Genomic DNA, 9,938 nt, shown 5'->3' with positions numbered 1-9,938 from the left:
ATGGATATGAGCAACACATCTCGAAGAACAACAGTTACTGGTAAGTAACCTTGTTTTCTCTCTTCGAGTGATTGCTCATATGCATTCCAATATAGGTGATTAAATAGCCATACCTTGAAGGCGGGTAGGAGTCACTGTTGAGTAGCCCTTCTTAGTACGGTTCTGCCGACAACCGCGTCCTCTCTCACCTGTTGCACGATGGCGTAATGAGATGAGAAGGTATGGATTGATGACCAGGTCGCTGCCCTGCAGATGTCCAGCAGTGGCACGCGCTCCAGGAAGGCCACTGACGAGGCCTGGGCTCTGGTCGAGTGTGCCATCACGGTTCCCGGAAGCGGCACCTTCGCCTGATCGTAACAGGTACGTATGCAGGCGGTGATCCATGCAGAGATGCGTTGTATAGAGACAGGTAAGCCTTTCATTCTGTCCGCGACTGCAACGAACAGTTGGGTTGATCTCCTGAATGGCCTTGTACGATCGATATAATAGGCCAGGGCCCGCCTGACGTCCAAGGAATGCCATCTCTGCTCGGCCTCCGATCCGTGTGGTTTGGGAAAAAACACGGGGAGGAAGATGTCTTGGTTACAATGAAACTGAGACACCACCTTAGGTAAGAATGCTGGGTGGGGTCTCAGCCTCACTTTGTCTTTATAGAAGACCGTATAAGGGGGTTCCGAGGTCAAAGCTCTTAACTCGGAGACCCGTCTAGCTGATGTAATGGCTACTAGGAAAGCCACCTTCCAGGAAAGGACGAGCAAAGGGCATGTAGCCATGGGCTCAAAGGGGGGTCCTGTTAATATAGAAAGAACTAAGTTCAGGTCCCAGAGAGGTACCGGGTCACGGACCTGCGGATACAGTCTCTCTATCCCCTTAAGGAACCTACAGGACATAGGGTGAGAGAAGATAGACCTCCCTTCCATCGGCCGGTGAAAGGCCGAGATGGCCGCCAGGTGTACTAGTGCGAGGCCTTGCATCTTTAAGTATACTCTAGGATTGTCTGGATGGGCGAAGAGTTGGGTAAGATACCCCGGGACTCCGCCCAAAAGGTAAAACGCTTCCATTTAGCCCTTATACAACACCTGAGTGGAAGGCTTCCTGCTCCCCAGCAGGACCTTCTGAACTTGTGTTGAGCAGGCTCTCTCTCCCTCCGTTAACCACAGAGCCTCCATGCAGTCAGGTGGAGGGAGTCCAGGTCCGGGTGCAGAAGTCGACCCTGGTCCTGGGAGAGGAGGTCGTAGCGTTTCGGAAGCGGTATTGGCTCGTCTATGGACATGTCCAGTAGCATATTGAACCAGTGTTGCTGGGGCCAGGCTGGTGCAATCAGGATGACATCCGCTTTGTCTCTCTTGACTTTCAAGAGTACTTTGGGAAGTAGTGGGACGGGGGGAAATGCATACATCAGGGGCTCCGTCCAGTCTATTAAGAAGGCATCCGAGAGGGAGCCCTGCTCGCGTCCCCGAAGCGAGCAGAACCTCGGGCACTTCTTGTTCCACGCTGAGGCAAACAGATCTAGTTGGGGAACACCCCACTTGTGGAAGAGAAAAGTTGCCACCTCCCAATGGAGCGACCAGTCGTGGCGGGGTAAGAATGACCTGCTGAGGCGATCCGCCTCGTCGTTCCTGACCCCTGGGAGGTGAGAGGCAGATAGGTGAAAATCGTGCCTCACCGCAAGGTCCCATAGTTGTATGGCTTCCTGGCACAGGGCCAAGGAGCGTGCCCCTCCTTGCCTGTTTATATAAAATATGGCTGCTGTATTGTCCGTGATGACATGCACTACTCTGCCCGTTAGGAACCTGAGGAAGACCTTGCAGGCCAGCCAGACAGCCCAGAGCTCTCTGACATTGATGTGGAGGTGTAATTCGTGAGGCGACCATAGACCCTGCGTGCTGAGGTTTCGGCTCATGTGGGCTCCCCAGCCCACGTCTGAAGCGTCTGTTATTAGCATTACAGAGGGGTTCAATTCTGCAAAGGGAACCCCCCGTAGCACTTCCCTCGGGTCTGTCCACCAGTTGAGGGACGTTAGTACCTGGGCTGGGATGGTGACCCCCTTGGAGAGTGAATGTCTGGATGGGGTGTACACAGAAGTCAGCCAACCTTGGAGAGGCCTGAGTTTGAGGCGAGCTAACCTCACCACATATGTACATGCCGCCATGTGTCCCAACAGCTGAAGGCAATGCCTGGCTGTCGTCGTGGGGGACCTGTATAATTCCGAAATTATGGTGGTCATGGTCTGGAATCGAGGCAGAGGGAGGAAGGCTCTGGCTTGAACTGCATCTAGGGTAGCCCCGATAAAGTCTATGCGCTGCACTGGGGTGAGTATGGACTTCTGCTCGTTGATGAGCAGTCACAATTTGGTGCATGTCGCGCAGGCTAGGGCCAGGCTGTTCTGTACGTGGACCCTGGATCTTCCTCGTATTAACCAATCGTCGAGGTAGGGGAAGATCTGGACGCCTCTGCGCCAGAGGTGGGCAGCTACCACCGCCATGCATTTTGTGAAGACCCTGGGCGCTGAGGAGAGGCCAAAGGGTAGGGCCGAAAATTGGTAGTGGGCACCTGCTACCATAAAGCGGAGGAAACGCCTGTGCCCAGGGAGGATAGAGATATGGAAGTAGGCGTCCTTTAAGTCGAGGGCAGCATACCAATCCCCTGGATCCAGAGCAGGAATAATAGAGGCTAGGGAGACCATACGGAATTTGAGGCACCTGATAAACTTGTTCAGACGACGAAGGTCTAGAATAGGCCTCAGGCCTCCCTTTGCCTTGGGAATAAGGAAATACCGGGAATAGAACCCCCTGCCCCTTTTCATAGGAGGAACTTCCTCTACCGCCCCTAGACGGAGAAGAGAGTGCACCTCCTGGACGAGGAGCAGCTCGTGAGATGGGTCCCTGAAGAGGGATGGGGTGGGGGGAAAGTCCGGCGGGAATGCTGAGAGTTGGAGGGCCCCCGTTTCACCACACTGAGTACCCAGCAGTCCGAGGTTATCCTCTGCCACTCTCGGAGGAAGGGACGCAGTCTGTCTGTGAAGGTTAGAGTGAGATCCAATGGGATGGAGAGAGAGCTGCCCTCGAGCGTCCCAGCAAAAGGACCGCTTACTGTTTTTTTGCTGGCCTTGCTGGGAGCTCCCTGCAGGGCCTTGGCGGTCTCTGCGGTTTGCCTGCCTAAAGCGGTCTCGGCCCCTCCTTGGCTGGGTGGGCCGAGGAGGCAATCTGGGGACAGGCTGCTGCTGCCTTTGAGGGCGCTGTTTGCCCTGTCGCCTTGTGGCCTGTGGCACATACAGGCCTAATGACTTTAGGGTGGCCCTAGAGTCTTTTAAGGCATGGAGCTTAGTATATGTTCTATCTGAAAACAGGCCTACGCCATCAAAGGGCAGATCTTGGATGGCCTGCTGTACTTCCAGCGACAGCCCAGAGGATTGTAGCCACGCAGATTGGCGCATGACTATTCCAGATGCCATGGCCCTCCCTGCTGCATCGGTGGCATCGCTAGCGGATTGGAGAGCGGCTCCTGCAACCGTCGCTCCCTCCTGGAGAATGGTGTTATAGTCCTCCGTCATGTCTGGTGGCAACGCGCGAAGGAACCTCTGGAGGGAAGCCCAAAGATTTAAGTTGTATCTGCCAAGGAGCACTTGGTGGTTCGCTATGCGTAATTGTAGAGCTGCAGTCGAATAAATTTTTCTCCCAAAGAGATCTAATTTTTTGTTTTCCTTGTTTTTGGGAGTGCTCGACTGGGCACCTTGTCTGTCCCTTTGGTTGACGGCATCTACAACCAACGACCCCGGGGGAGGGTGATTATAAAGATATTCAAACCCTTGAGAGGGAACATAGTATTTGCGTTCAGCTGTTTTAGAGGTGGCAGATACTGATGCAGGAGTCTCCCAGAGGGGCTTGACCACCTTAAGAACCCAGTCATGGACTGGGAGCGCAACCCGGGAAGGTCCCGCTGAACCTGAGACCCCAAAGAGAGGGTCCTCCTCCTCTGAAAGTTCCTTTAGGTCAATCTGTAGGTTATCAGCTAACCTCTTTAGTAATTCCTGATGGGTTTTAAAATCAGGAAGGGGGGTTCTCTGGTCCCTGGATGTAGTGTCTGGAGGGGAAGAGGAGGAGGACTGCCGGAGGGGACCCGTGGAAGGACCCTCCATGGGGTCAGACTCTTCATCTGAGGTCTCTGCTTTGTCCTGGCTGGGAGGCGGAGGTGGCGGTTGGACTGCCACTGAAGGAGCTGATGCTGTGCCCTGGGTCGTTTGTTGCGGCCACGGGCCCCAATAGGGCCATTGCCAGGGCCCTTGTACCCACGTCGGTACCGGTCCCAGTGCCGAATATGACCCGGGCCCGCGAGGTGCCGGACTGCGCGATCTAGGGCACTTTGTCCGGTCCCTATCTCGGTCGGGCAGTGATCTGCTCCAGGATGATCGGACGTGGCCGCGACGGTGTCTATGGTGACGGCAGGGGGGTGACCGGCTGGAACTCGTGGACGAATGCCCCCGGGGCCTCTTGGTCTTATGGCGATTATCTGCCGGCGACCTGGAGCGGTCCCGCTCGCGACTACGCCCTCTATGATAATGTGCCGGAGAATCCCTCGGTGCCGAAGTGTGCGGTGCCGAGGGCCGCACCGGGCTGTGTGTAGGGCTAGTCTTTGCTGATGTTGAGCGGCGACGATGAGACTCAGGAGCAGCTGGATAACGACGGCTGCTAGTAGACCGGGAACGGTGTCTAGTTTCCCGGGAGTCAGCGCGAGTGCGGTCCGGCGATCTAGACCGGTGCCGAGGTGCTTTTTTTTTTATTAATATATATAAAAACTATGAACTTTACTAACAACTAACAACTAAATAGGAGATTGCTACTTGTGAATGAGCAAGGGGCAGCGTTCCAAAGACCGTCATGGGCGGAAAGAAGGAACTGGGGGCCGCGGGGTCGGCAGTGTCCCTATATACCGCGACATAAGCGCGGCACTCCAGGGGGCGCAGGAGCCGACCCGCAGGGGGTTGCTAGGGGCAGAAAAGCTTCCGGAGGCTCGTGCACGGGGCGCGCACTCACCTATATTGGAATGCATATGAGCAATCACTCGAAGAGAGAATCAGTGATGCTGAGTCTGGGAATATTCTTAAGTGTACCTTGCTTTATTTACACACATGAAAATGAGATTGTCAAACAGCATGCAAGGTAATCGCTCATGAATTTTAGCTCAGCACCAGTGCTAGGCTCCCAGGAAGCAGCTCTGTCTCAGTTGGGCTCTGATCAGAACCCAAGACAAACAGTAAACACTCATGCTGCTCACAGAACTCCATCTCTCCCCAACCTGCCTTTAGATAAAAATCTTGTATAATCCAAAACTAATAACAACACAGCATGGATGTCTTCCTGAGAGTCAAAATTTGCTCACGTTCAGAAAAAGTATGTAGAAGACCATATGTAACAGCACCATCTAGTGATGCTTGCAATATTAGTACATATAGAAATATTTATGCATGTTAAGCTGTCTTTTCATGCAATTTAGCAGATGGAAATGACGAAGAGAAGTCACCATGTGACCAATCAGCTCTCCAGGGAACATAGTTTCCCCAATCACTAATTCTTTCAGTTCACCATTTTCCATGTTTTATTTAATGCATTTTGAAAGAGAATGGTTTGGAAACCTCTGTAAAATTGAAAATGAAGGTTACCCGCAAAAATACATAGGCACGACATGGTAGAGGTGAAAATGGTATCTTGATTTACATGGAAACTAATAAAGTTTGCATACTGGAAGGCATCTCATGGTAGTAATGAAATCGAACCATAACACCCCTCTGCAGCAGAACAATAATTCTGTACGGTTTCATTATTAACACATGTAAGGCTTTAAAAATTTGAAACACTTACACTTTGTACATTTAAATGGCCAGAGTTAAAAATGAGGCAAGGGCAACAGCTGCTGTTTCAGCCCTCTCCTCCAGCCAAGCACAACAAACACTGAGAGTGAAAAGTAAAGTTCTAGGCAGAGCTACTCCTGTTCCCACTGAAGCCAATGGGTGGGATCAGACCCATAATTTGAAACCAAGAGAAAACAAGGCAGTGGACAAATGATAAAATGGAACACAGTGGTTTCTGAGGGGACCTACAGTGCTCACAGCAGAAATTTGAACTAGTATTTGGATCTATTAGGAGCAATTCCCTTTTCCTCTGCTGAATTTTTCCTCAGCCAAAGGCAGTGCAACTTGATAGTGGTACATGCTTTGCTGAAGTGTGATTGGTTTCCCTGTGGATTTTAGCTACAGAACTGCAGCAACAGCCTAAATCATGGCATAATCAAGGGCCGGGTGGGTGTGCTGTTGAAATATGGTTGCATTTTCATAGAAAATAATAGAACTCCTAGTAATATGAAAGCATCACTGTAAATAATCTGTAGAGTTGGCTACAACTCAATATCAGCTATTTATATTCTCTCCATTTTCACATTCAAACTCCGTTGGCAATTATGCCGTAATCAGTCATTTATAATTATAATAATATCTTATATTTCTATAATGTGACTAATATAAAGGATTTGAAAACCAGGCTACCAGTATAAACTCTGTGTTGTCTGGCTATATCAAAAGAAGAACAGGAGACACTTGATATGGTTTTAATCAGGCCAAAACTTTATTATTGGATGTCTGTGACTACCCAGCAGATAAAAGTGTACAGAGCAGGTAACTCCATGTTCATTCAAACAGTACCCAAGGGGCTTCTACCAGCACCCCTTCCTTTTCCATCCAGATCTCCCAGCCAACTCATTGCTGGGCCTGTACCACCCCCCGCCCTCAAACAAAGGTTGAGGTGGGCTCGAATAAAGGGGGGGTTGGCTCCCTGCCACCCCAATCATAGAAGCTCTGAAGCCCCATCTCTCCTGGTTCCACTCCTTTAACAAACACCTCCTTTTAAAGTCCTTTACCAAGCCATTTATCTGCTCAGTGTATCCCTTCCCTATGGAGCACCTGCCCTGGACATCCGCCCCCACACTGACATAGTGAGTTGCAACATGATAGCCTAACTCCCTTCCCGACTCCCCAAACCCGCTGTGGGGAAGGCAAAAAAACCCTCCACTCTACCTAAGCCAATCTGGTGGTGAGGGAAAAATTCCTTCCCAGTCCACAAAAAAAGGAGCAGCTAGTGCAGTGCCCACAGTAGGTCCTGACCAAAGGTGGCATTTTGCCACCTCAAGAGGAGGGAGGGTGTGTGCTGCTGTGCCTGGTCTGAAAGAAAGGGGCTTCTCTCGCTGTGCTTGGCTCTGCTGAACTCCCAAGCCCTTCGAGTCCCTGGAGATGAGTGAGTGTCACCACACTGATCCACTCCTCCTTTTGCAGCAGCTGCTGAGCCTTATTCCTTGTTTTCCGGCAGTTAAGTACTATTCCCTCTTCCCCGGCAAGCCAGACAATCCGCCCCGCTCCCCTGCCTCCCTGCTTAAAGATGTGATGTGGTCATTTATGTTGCTAGAAATCTGTTTTCTAGGTGTTTCACCCTTAAATGCAAGAAGTGAGTGGAGACTTACACTGGTTCTTTCTTTCCTTTTTGTTGTCTCTGTTCAGAAATGTAAGCCATCTAGACGGAAAGTATATGTTTTGTTTTATGTCTGGAAAACAAATGAAACTTTACTTTAAAAAAAACCCAAAAACCTCTTGTATAGCAGTGTGTCTCCAACTTCTGAAAGGTGAATCCCCCTTGAGGAAAATGATACCGATCAGGCCTCCCTTCAGCCTGCCTGCCATATGTAGTTATTTGCCCACCTTATTTCATTTGTCTAGCTACAGCTTCCAGCTATTGACTCTTATTATGCCTTTGTTTACTAGATTGACGAGCCCTTTCAGGAATCTTTTTCCCATGTAAGTACTTACAGGAGGTGTACAGCAAGTCATCTGTTACCCCTCTCTTGGATAAGCTAAATGGACTGATCTTCTTAAGTCTCTCACTGTCACACAAGCCTTTTAGACCTCAAATCTCTTTTAGCGCTTTCTTGAATTGTGTCCAATTAGTTAACACCCTTTTCAAAGTGCAATTACAATTGGACACAGTATTCTAGAAATGGTCTCAATAATGCCATATACAGTGTTAATACTACTGCCCTATTTTACTTGATATTCCCGTTTATACATCCAAGGATCGTGTTTGCTCTCTTAGCTACCAGATTGCACTGGGAGCTCATGTCTCAATTGGTTATCCACCATGACCCATAAGTCTCCTCCGTACTTACTGCTTCCCAAAGTACAGGCCCCATCCCAAAAGGGCTGGCCTTTCATTTACTATGCCTAGATATATGGCCTTGCTTTTGGCTCTATTAAAACACATGTTGTTCAGATGAGCCCCATTTCCCAAGCCATTCAGATTGCTCTGTAGACCAGACTTGACATTATTTACCACACCGCCTATTTTTGTGTTATCTGAAAATTTGACCATACATGATTTTATATTTTTTTCCAAATCATTGATAAAGATTTCAAAGAGTGTTGGGCAAGAACATATCTCATCTGGACCCCACTTCCTTACATGCATGGGTGAGCAGTGAAACAATTAACAGTGTTGACATTTAACGTATCATTATTAATATCTAAGTAAACCCACTCGAAATGAATGCAGCAGTTCAGATGCCAAAGCCATTTCTTCAAGCTTTCTCCAAACTCAGGTAGACAAGATTGCATCAATTATAGTCTGGTCATGTTTTGAAGCATTTCTCTGTCCCTATAACAAAAAGTGACTAACTTTTTAAAGTGAAAGCAGGGACTCCAGAGAAAATTTAAAAACTGTCTACAAACCCCCAGCTACTCCCTCTCACACTACGCCCTTTGGGAAAGATGGACAGGGTATTTAAGAATTGCTTTGTCAGGACAACTTCAATGCAATGCAACTTTATAAGTGACCTCGCAAAAGATCTATTGCACAGGATTTATGCCTTTCCAAAAGGACATCCTTTTTTTTTTTTTTTTTAATTGTGAGAAAAAACATAGTAGGTACAGTGAAGTGGAATTATTTATTTATATTGCTGGAGCTGACCTGTATATGTGTGTTCAATCCAGGTTATGACAGCTGTATTGAGTTTTCAATAATGGTAAGAAAAAATTGTGGCTTAAAGGATATATATTGATATGTTACCTAACTTAACCTGGTCATATATCAGCTGAGCGTTTTGGAGATATTCTACCATATGAAGCAATATATGGATCACTTTCTTCTGTTGGAGTTTCCATATATTCAGTCACATTCTCTCTCCCTAGATGCACACTCAGTTCTAGGAAAAAGTGACATGTAACACCAGGAAAATGGTGTTTGATTTATAATATTCCAACCACAGATATTTAGAATGACACTTTCTGAAGCGAACGCAGCTCTCCACAAAGTACTCAATAACTGCCCTCACATCTCAACAGTTTAGGGCCGCAAATTATGTTTAAAGCAGGCTGTGAAATTATCTGAACGTGTTACAAAAGGGTACAGTGATACTGCCAATCACTGAATGATGACTGAGGGGAATGTCCTAACTCATGAAGTAGGGGTCCACTAATTGTAAATATGAGATTATTTACATTAGTTTCATAGTATGTAAATTAACTAGCAACTCTCCTAATAACTATTGGCAGTACAAAAATACACTCCCTCCAATACAGGAAAACACATAAGCATGTGCTTAACTTTAATAGGATAGGAGGAGGAGCTGAGAGAGAGCGTGTTTACCAATGCGATGAAAACATATTTCTTAAGAAAAACATCCTTTTGTATCTTTCTAATTAGCCTGGTGTTCTTCTGAGTTGGCAAGTACATTAAGAGAAAAGGGGACAAGCAAAACATTGAGATGGATTTAAAAACTGAAAGGGTAATGTATTATTGAATTAGAAACATAACAACAGGGTTAGTCAGTCTGAGCCTTTTGAAGATGCAGGCTTGTTTACAAACCCAGAGTGCTGGTTGAAAATGTATCAAAAATGGCTGCAG

This window comes from Emydura macquarii, unplaced genomic scaffold (assembly GCF_026122565.2).
Source record: "Emydura macquarii macquarii isolate MOO-44397 ecotype Brisbane River unplaced genomic scaffold, CSIRO-AGI_Emac_v2 contig_3295, whole genome shotgun sequence".
Classification (NCBI taxonomy): Eukaryota; Metazoa; Chordata; order Testudines; family Chelidae; genus Emydura; species Emydura macquarii.
Note: the sequence above shows the minus strand (reverse complement) of the source record.